This window comes from Coloeus monedula (genome assembly GCF_965178545.1).
Source record: "Coloeus monedula genome assembly, contig: HAP1_SCAFFOLD_94, whole genome shotgun sequence".
Classification (NCBI taxonomy): domain Eukaryota; kingdom Metazoa; phylum Chordata; class Aves; order Passeriformes; family Corvidae; genus Coloeus; species Coloeus monedula.
This window is the reverse complement of record NW_028120807.1, coordinates 465,314-474,088: the sequence shown is the minus strand read 5'-3', so window position 1 is coordinate 474,088 and position 8,775 is coordinate 465,314.

Sequence of the window (8,775 nt, the reverse complement as noted above, 5' to 3'; positions counted from 1 at the left end):
ACTCATTTGACAGGAAAGATCCTTCAAGGGGTTTTGGCTTCTTTAGGAACACAATGGCACCTCCATAGGCCCTGGCACCCCCAGAGCTCGGCTCGGGTAGAAAACAATGAATAGAGAAATAAACACCTTTTGAAGCTGGTAATAGAAACCAAGATGCCATGGCTAGGGCTTTGGACATTGGCTTTGGCGAGAATGAGAGCCCGAGCCAGAAGAGAGATTCCGTTCTCCCCCTTTCCGTCGTTGTTATGAATTACCCGGCTAAGTCTCAACCTAGTGGGGGAGTAGAGGTAAGTGATGTATATTTAAAACCATCTGTGGCCAGGATACTGCTTCTTGTGAAACCCCTTCAACAGGAAGCTCAGCTGGCACAAGCCCCACCTTTGGACTTTGCTGCTTGTAACATCCAACCAGGAGATTGAGTCCTAGTTAAGGAGCAGAAAGAAGCGCCAGTGGTTCTGAAATGGCGTGGCCCATTCCAAGTGTCACTGACGACAGAAACAGCCATGAAGACAGCTGGACACAGGTGGACCCGTCACTCTCGGGTCAAGGTCTCTGAAGCCTCAGAGATTTGCACATCTCAGCTGGAGGAGAAGGCCGGGAGGCTGTGACTGACACTCTGCAGGAGTGGGCCGGAGCAGTAGCCAGTGCTTCGACATCAGAGGAAGCCCTGCGTGCCTACCCACAGACCACCTGCTGAAATAGTCTCTATGCGCATCCCTCCTCTAGAATCTCCACTCACTGGGGCGCTAATACTTGCAGCCATTGTTTCACGTTAACTAGTTTCTGTGTCTTCAATTGCCACAGGTGCTGCAGAAGACAATGGGAAAATTAGACTAGCTAATTAGATCACACTATTAAAACATTTTCCTTAATAACTCTACTTTTATATGGTCAGCTAAGTTTAGGCCAGGAGTGGGAGAATCAATTTGCAGCCTTAGCAGAAGAAGTAGCAAAAGTTTTTCACCTTAGCAATTGCTGGCTCTGTGGAGGGCCAGGAGGATCTGAAGAGTGGCCATGGTTGGCTAGCCCAGCTGAACCTAAATGGTGGGTCAATGTGAGGGCCACAATAGGATGGGATTTTGGGCCAAAGAAGGAAGTCCATGGCCACTTCATTCTTCTCCAACAGGCACTTATTGCCTAAACAGGACAGGGTGGGTCTATGTAGGAAAAGGCGTTTGTCAATTGACTTTCCCTCTGGCTTTAAACAATTGGGTTTGAACCCACAATTGCCCTCCTTACAATTGTTCCAAATATCAAGACAATTGCAATCAAAGAGCTGTTCAGCTCACTAATGGTAGCTGCGTAAGGTGTTCTTACCAAAAACATTTGGAAGCCTGTAAAGCAATGGGGAGGGACAAGGGGTTTTTTGGACCACCTATTTTTAAGCTGTCCCCACAAAAATCCCACAAGTAGAAGACATGTTGTTTGTGATTATCAGTGGGAATGGCAACAGCGGATTGGAACTCAAAGCCTTTTAGTGAGTTTTGCTCCAAATCCAAGCAAGCAACTTGCAGATGTAAATGTAGATGGGAACCCTGTGTGGGAGCTTGGAAATGCAAATGCTGTGACCCTTATGGTGGGGCAGCTATTGTTGGAGGACCGTTAGGCCAGGGAAACCCGCAGTATTTTGACCCACCAATTGATGACCAAGGGTAGGAAGGCCCCTTTGCTAATGGAACACGGGCTTTGAAAGGACATGATTGGATTTGTGGCCAACATGCTTAGCTCAGGTTACCTCCAAACTGGTCAGGGATATGGTGTATATCTTAGACCATTGTTCTTTTTGCTACTACAAATTCAGGGAAATCGCTTAGGAATCCAAATCTGTGATGATTTAATTAGAGAAAAGCAGTCAGCTGATGCAGCCTTGGCTGCAGGGAGCACCCCAAAACGGGGAAAAGATGAATGGCCACCAGAACAAGTTATGCAACATGATGGACCAGCCACTTGGAAACCTAAGGAATTCATCCCAGATGCCTGGGAACCCATTTATCATTTGAATGAGATAATTAGGGTACACGCTGTCTCAGAAATAATTACCAACCAGCCAGCCACAGCTCTTGACCGTCTTGCTGAGCAACCCACTTCAATGAGGAAAGTGGCATTTTCAACATTGGATGGTATTAGATGATCTGTTAGCAGAAGAAGGAGGAGTTTGTGGGAAATTAAATGACTTGAGCTGCTGTTTGCAAGCAGATGACAGCGGAAAAGTGGTCAAATAACAGAGGAAATAACCTCAGCTCATGGACCTGTCCAAGTGTTGAAAAGATGGTAATGGGACATGTTTTCATGGTTAACTGGCCAGCTCTGGGCTAAATGAATACCATTTCTCCTCTTCTATGCTATAGCAACTCTAATCTTTTGACCATGCGTGACACCATGCTGGGTGCAGCTCTTTCAGCAGGTGGTCAAGGGGATGCTGCTAGCAGCCATGCCTACCTGATCCAGAAATGACTACAAAAGGACAGAAGAGGATGTCACTGCAAATAATAGCAAAAGCCCAGAAGACTCAAGAAGAAAAAATTAAATCAATGGTAATTAAGGTTTGTAAAGACAACTACAGATTAAATAAAAAAAGGAGGGATTAAAAGGAATGAGATGGATGAGTCTTTACAAACAGACCGTGTGAATTGGCCTGTAGACAAGGCTAGGAACTTACGGGAAGTGAAGTAACAGAAGAAAGTATTAGTTCTCTAGAACTGTTACTAATCATCAGAGACTGTTGATTAATCAAGGCCGTGTTAAATTCCTGAACCTAGAGCAAGGCAACAAAGACTTAATAGCATTAGAAATGTTTTTTTTTCTTCCTTTTCGATGCCAAAAGGGGGGTGCATATTAGAGGAGGGCATAGAGTAGGCAGTTCTGGAAGTCTGTATCTCCCGAATACCTCAGCCAGTGGGGAAAAGGAAGAGGGTGCTGTGGCTGGGAACTTGACATCAAAAGGGGGCTGCATCCCGCAACCGTTTGACAGACCCCATGGGAAAAGCCCCATGGACTCTCCCTGTAGTCGAAGAATGTTGCAGGACTCCTCTGTCTCCTTTTCGGACATCAACCTCAGGCATGGTGGATTAATTTTCCCTAACGGCAGCGACCTGCTGCGTGGTCTCCGTGCTCCTCCCCAGCCCCCCGGGAGGTGTCAAATAGTTGCCGGCGGCTCCCACCGCGCGTTACAGACGGCTGCGCGGCGCCGGGGCTGCTCGCAGTGCTCCCCTGCCCCGCCAGGGCTGCCTGAGGTCTGCGGAGCCACCTCGCCACCGGCGCGGCCAGGGCCGGGGCCCTTCTCGACAGCAGCCGAGGGGCTGCGGAGCGGGCGGCTGCGGGACGATCAGCTCTTTTATGCCGCGCGGTGCTGCCGCCTCCATCTAGCTCCCCATCGCGCCGCCGGCCGACCCCGCCTGGCGCGTTCACGCTCGGCCGCGCTCGCCGCCCGCCCAGCCTCGCCGGAAGCTCTCCCGCGCGGGCCGTGCCCCGGCTCCGCCTGCGGCTCGGCAGGGCCCGGCCGCACGCGTGCTGCGTGGCTCGGAGCACCCGCGTTGCGCCGCAGGCGACGGGGAAGGCGGGGCGGGCCGGCGCCATGGTGGTAGCGCGAGGAGAGGAGCGCCCGGGCGGGGCGGCGAGTGGCGCGGCCGTGAGCGCTTCTGCTTGCTGTCGCTCGGCTGCCGCCCACGGCAGGTGCCGTGTGACCCCGCGGAGCGGCGGGGCCGGCCGGGCGGTGCGCGGCGAGGCTTTCGGCCAGCGGCGGCCGCAGCGACAGTCTGCTGGCACTGCCCGTGCCGGTGGAGAGAGCGGGGATCCGAGGCCGGCCTTCCTAGGGTAACGAGGGGCGACCGCCTTTGCCGCGCTGCCCTCCGTGCAGCACGTGGCCGATTCCGGCGAACCCGGGGTCTCCGCAGCGGCGCGGGCGGGAGGGAGTGGGGAGCGCGCTCGGTGCTCTGCCGGCCGCTCCCGCCCAGCGCTGCGCTCCGCCGAGGCGTTTTCCTGCCTATCCTGGGAAGGACATAAGGGACACCAAAGTTGGAGCTTAGCTGTCAGGGGGAACAACTTCCCTCCATTGGCGACCTTCTTTTCCCTCTGATTCAGCTACCTTGTGGTAGGTGCGATGGTGCTGAAGAAGAGTGGCGGCTGGGCACAGTTGCTGGCATAGGTGGTGCGAGAGCTCCACGCAAGCAGCTTGGAGTGGCATGTGTGAGGGTAGGAAGGTACGGCACCCACAGCTGAAGGTAAAAAAAGTCAGGGCATGTCATCAGCCGCAATCGTGCTAAGTTGTTCATCTTTGCAAACTGCTTGCCGAGTTGTTCCTTTTCTTAGGTAATGGGGGTTTGTATCAACCAGAACTGCATATGGTCAGTATTTGCAGAGAAGGTTACGTGAACTGTTGTTGAAGTGAGTGTAGCAGTTTCTATGGCATTCTGCAAAAAAAGTGACAGGTCTCTCTGTGTTCCCCAATTCTTAACAAAAATGAAGTTCACAAAGCCCTGAAAAGAGGTTTTACAAAACTTCAGGGATTTTTTCCTACGAGTACTGTGGAGACAACCATAGTCACCTTGTCTTTCCAAAAGTGAAGGTTACATCTTTTTGTCCAAGAGCATCAAGTGCTTTTGATCAGCGTTTGTGTGCATGCATTAGCCTTGTTCTTGTTCTTCCTTGGAGAACTTTTACAATCCTCAGATGATCTGTGTAGGCTGCAGACTGCAGTGGTGAACTTGAAGGCTTCCAGCAGAAGGGAGATGCTGTCCACGTTTTGGATTTTCCTTAGTCTGAACCTTCAATGTCCAAGGCTTCACTTTTCAAGCAGTTGGAAGAGCTCCAAATGAAGATATGAACAGGTCTTAATTGACCTTGTCACCGCCTCAGTTCGTCAGGTAATGCTGCGCACTGGATTTAATTGCCTAGTGCAAGATGTGCTAAAAATATGTAAGAGTATCTCCTCGATTAGCCTCCCAGAAGGGTTTGAATGGAGAACAAGGAGTTCCGAAGACAGGTATTTGGTGTACGAGAAGTAGAACTTAGTGGATTGCAGGGCACTGCATGCACAAACGTCTAAGGAGGATCCATCTTTTTATGCCCCATCTATGCTTGTTCTCATTTGAACTCCTGAACATTCTGGAGGTTGGTTTTGTTAGGGTTGTGGCTGGGGAAGGGGTGGTGGTGGGGGAGGGGTGGGTGTTGTTTCTGATCTTTTTAATTTCCAGGATAGTGTACAAAGAACTTGTGCCCACAACCAGCAGTATGAAGCAATGCAGGTATAAAAGAAGGTCACCGAAATGTCGGATAATATGAATCTGAAAGCGCTTCAGTATTTTACCCAGGAGTTTCACTGCAACAAGGTGATTGTCCTTGACAGAAATGTAGTGGCAGGCTTATGCCATGCTAGAAGTGATGACCTTTCTCTGCCCCAAATTGACCAGCAAGATCTTTTGGCTCTTGATTGAAACCCCTGAGCCAGCTGTGTTTCAGGCTGCAGAAGCTGCAGGTGTTGTGGCAGACGCGGGGTGCAGCCCTGCCTGCCGGTCCCGACCTGGCGCACGCCGGTGGCAGCCGTCAGCGCCTGGGGTCCCCTGGAAGGGGGATTTAATCATTTCTTCTCTAGCATTTGCTTGTGTTTTGTCAAGATTCTTTAATTCACTAAATAGTAAATTTAAAAAATTAGCTGAATGATAATAATTTTGAAGTCTTCTGAGGCAGAACTGGGAAGGTTAGAACATATTTGTATGATTTCAAATATGTATAAATTCTTAAATGACAAACGTTAACAAACTGTCAATGCAAGCAATTATGGTGACACTTTACATTTCATTGGTTTTCATGCAGCTCCATCCCATGTGTTGGTAGGTTCTTAAAAAGTGAAAATTTGGCCCACTAGACCGATTATTAAAAAGAAGTACAACTCCTTGGGGCTAACACAAAGGGACAGCGTCCACGTGAGTAAATGGTTATCACATTTAGATGTGATTCTGCTGCTTGCACTTTCTCTGCCCTCAAACTGCTTTCTTTATCGTCAATGCAGGGATGTTTGACATTCTTAGAAAAGAGAAAAGAAACAGATTTCCTCAAAAAAAAAAAAAAAAAAAAAAAAAGCCAGGTGAAATTAATGCAATGTTAATTGCATTAATTTATTCAGGTGGAGTTTTAGTTTTTATTCTATGAAGTGCTTGTTGCACCACTTTTGTTGTTTCCCACAGATTTGGAGTGGGATTTCCTCCAGTTGATTGTTCAGCAGAGGGAGTGAGACTGCCTTCAAAAGTTTTGCAGGAGTTGCATCTGTGAATCGGGCACGTGAGTTGCCTTTTTTTTTCCCCCCAGATTTTCGTAGGCTTCTGTTTTTCACCGTGGATCAGTTCACCTTGGATCAGTTTGCTCTTTTTGTTCCAGTGATTTTTTCTTTTGGACATGTGTCACGATCCGTTAATACAAGTAAGGGTCGTGATGGTTTGTTTACAGATCTCCGAGTGCAAAAGGACACAAGGGATTTCAGTTTTAATCAAAACAGTGCACCTTTGTTAAGTACCCACAACACAGTAATGCGATAGAGGAGAGAAAGAGAGAGAGAGAGAAAGAAAAACAAAGTAAAAGAGTAGAGAGGAAGAAAGGGGGGGTAATGGCTACCAACGGATGAGATGAAGTCCTCGTGCTCTGCTGCCAATAGATTTGTCTTCTTTCCGTGGGGAGATCTCATCTCAGTTATTTCAGAAAGTCCCTTTATAGGCCTTTTTTGAAACGAGGGGCAACTGGCCAAGACCATATCTGTGTTTCGTAATAACATTGCAAAACTGAAAGCTAGCCCTAACTATCCCAGGTACATACCAAGCATGCCTTTCTCCTATGCTAACTATACTGCCTGCTATGGTTTGCGGCCTAGCAGCGTTAGCGCGTCTACTTCTGGCATGAGTTTAGCAGTGCTCTCGCTTCTGCTTTCTAGCTGTATCCCCACATCTCGCCCTTTTCCCCAAGAGGTGGGGCAAATCTACAGCCGTTGTTATGAGGCCCGTTGCTTCGGGAAACAGGTACAGGACAGGTGTAGAGGACAGGTCATTCCTTTCCGCTTCAGCGCAGTCCTTCCCGCCTGGGCAGCAAGAACGGCGCAGTCCACTGTGACCTGCACAAATTTCCTCAGGAATGCGTACCAGTTCCCAGCGAGCACACCTGCAGGCAACAGTTGGCAGACATCCCACCTTAGGCAGGTCGGAACTCCTGTGTTTAGCCTCTGTTCTCGGCGATGATCGTGAGGCAGATGAGGGATCTTCAGACCGTCTCTTACACCACCCCATGACTCACGATTGTCATCAGGAGAGCTCCATCAGCACGATTTCGTAGTGTTGTTGCGAAGTCTTCAGGACTCGTTAATGTTGGTAGCATATCCCAGAAAAGGGTAGAGAAAATAAGAAAAGAGAAAGAAAAGGAAAAAGAAGGAATAAGTAATTTTTAATCAAAATACACATGTAATTTTTAATCATGTCTTATCTTATTTTAATACTCATGTAGTTCATCTTGTGTCAATAACCTTAGGGGTGTCCACAGTGGATGGGATAGTGTCCAAATTGTGCACATCTATTACAGATGTCAACCGTTTCATCATTCTGCAATTCATGATGTGTAAGATTGCTGATAAAACAAACCCAATCAAAACTAAAATCAAGAGAACAAGGATGGGATGACACAATTTGTTCAGGACACCTGTAGCAGTAGGTGAGCACCCAAAAGGAGTATCCCACCAGCTGTGTCCAGCATCTTTCTTTCCTCTGTCTAGAAAACAATGTGTTTCTTTCCCATTGTGATCAACAGTTACCAAGGTTTTCTGTCTGTTTTTCTTGATCTTTTCCAAAATTCCAATGAAATCCTGGTGAAGCAACAAGTGCTTTACCTAAGTAAGGTTCATCCCAGTGGGGGTAGGCAATAATTGGTGGATCACTGTGTAATTGGACTGTAAAATACAATAAGAAGTAAGTGGGGCTAAATAAGAGAAATCACATCCTGTGCTTTTAGTCAAGTTACAAACACAAGAATTTGAATGAGTTTTAGTATCTACAACTAAATTTTCTAGAAATACCTTATCACATGCAGTTCTTAAGCATGCACATCCATTGCCTATATACACAAGCAGTGTTTCAGGAATCTTGTTAGGATGAATTTCAAAAGGACAGCTATTTTGTTCTGTGTCCAAACAAATGTCTTGAGGTCTAATTGCACTGCTTTCACAGATAAACCCTTGTTGTTCTCGGACAATACAAGTGTCCAAATTAACAGTTTGCCACTTCTTACCAGTTTGACGGGCCCATTCTCTGTGCTGGAAAGGGTAGAGAATAGCTGCATCATGGTTCAGCCCTAATGCAATGATAGGGACTATCCAATGCACTGAAGCATTACGTATGGTTAGTACAAAGGCTGTGGCTGTGTTTGTGATGGGATTGTAGGTAAAATTCACTAAATTCCACCAGGATTGGAATTCTCTTTCAAAATCAGTGGCACCGTCCCAGATTATTTTCCGAATTTCAGTAGGAAAAGTGCCTTCTTTGCCTTCTCTTGAAGTTGAGGCAGCAACGGACTGCATCCACAATTGAGCCTGGACGCAGCTGAGAGCCAAAGAAATGTTGTTTTGCGTAGCACGGAGCATGCCAATTATCAATTTGTGGTCATTCACATTTACCTTTTCTCAATTTGGTAATATGTTTGATAACAACCGCTGATGGCTTGTTGTATTTTAGTCAAATCTGTAGTTGTGGCAGCCAATTTATTCATTAGCACTTCTGAATCAATACTATTTAAGATTCCCAATCC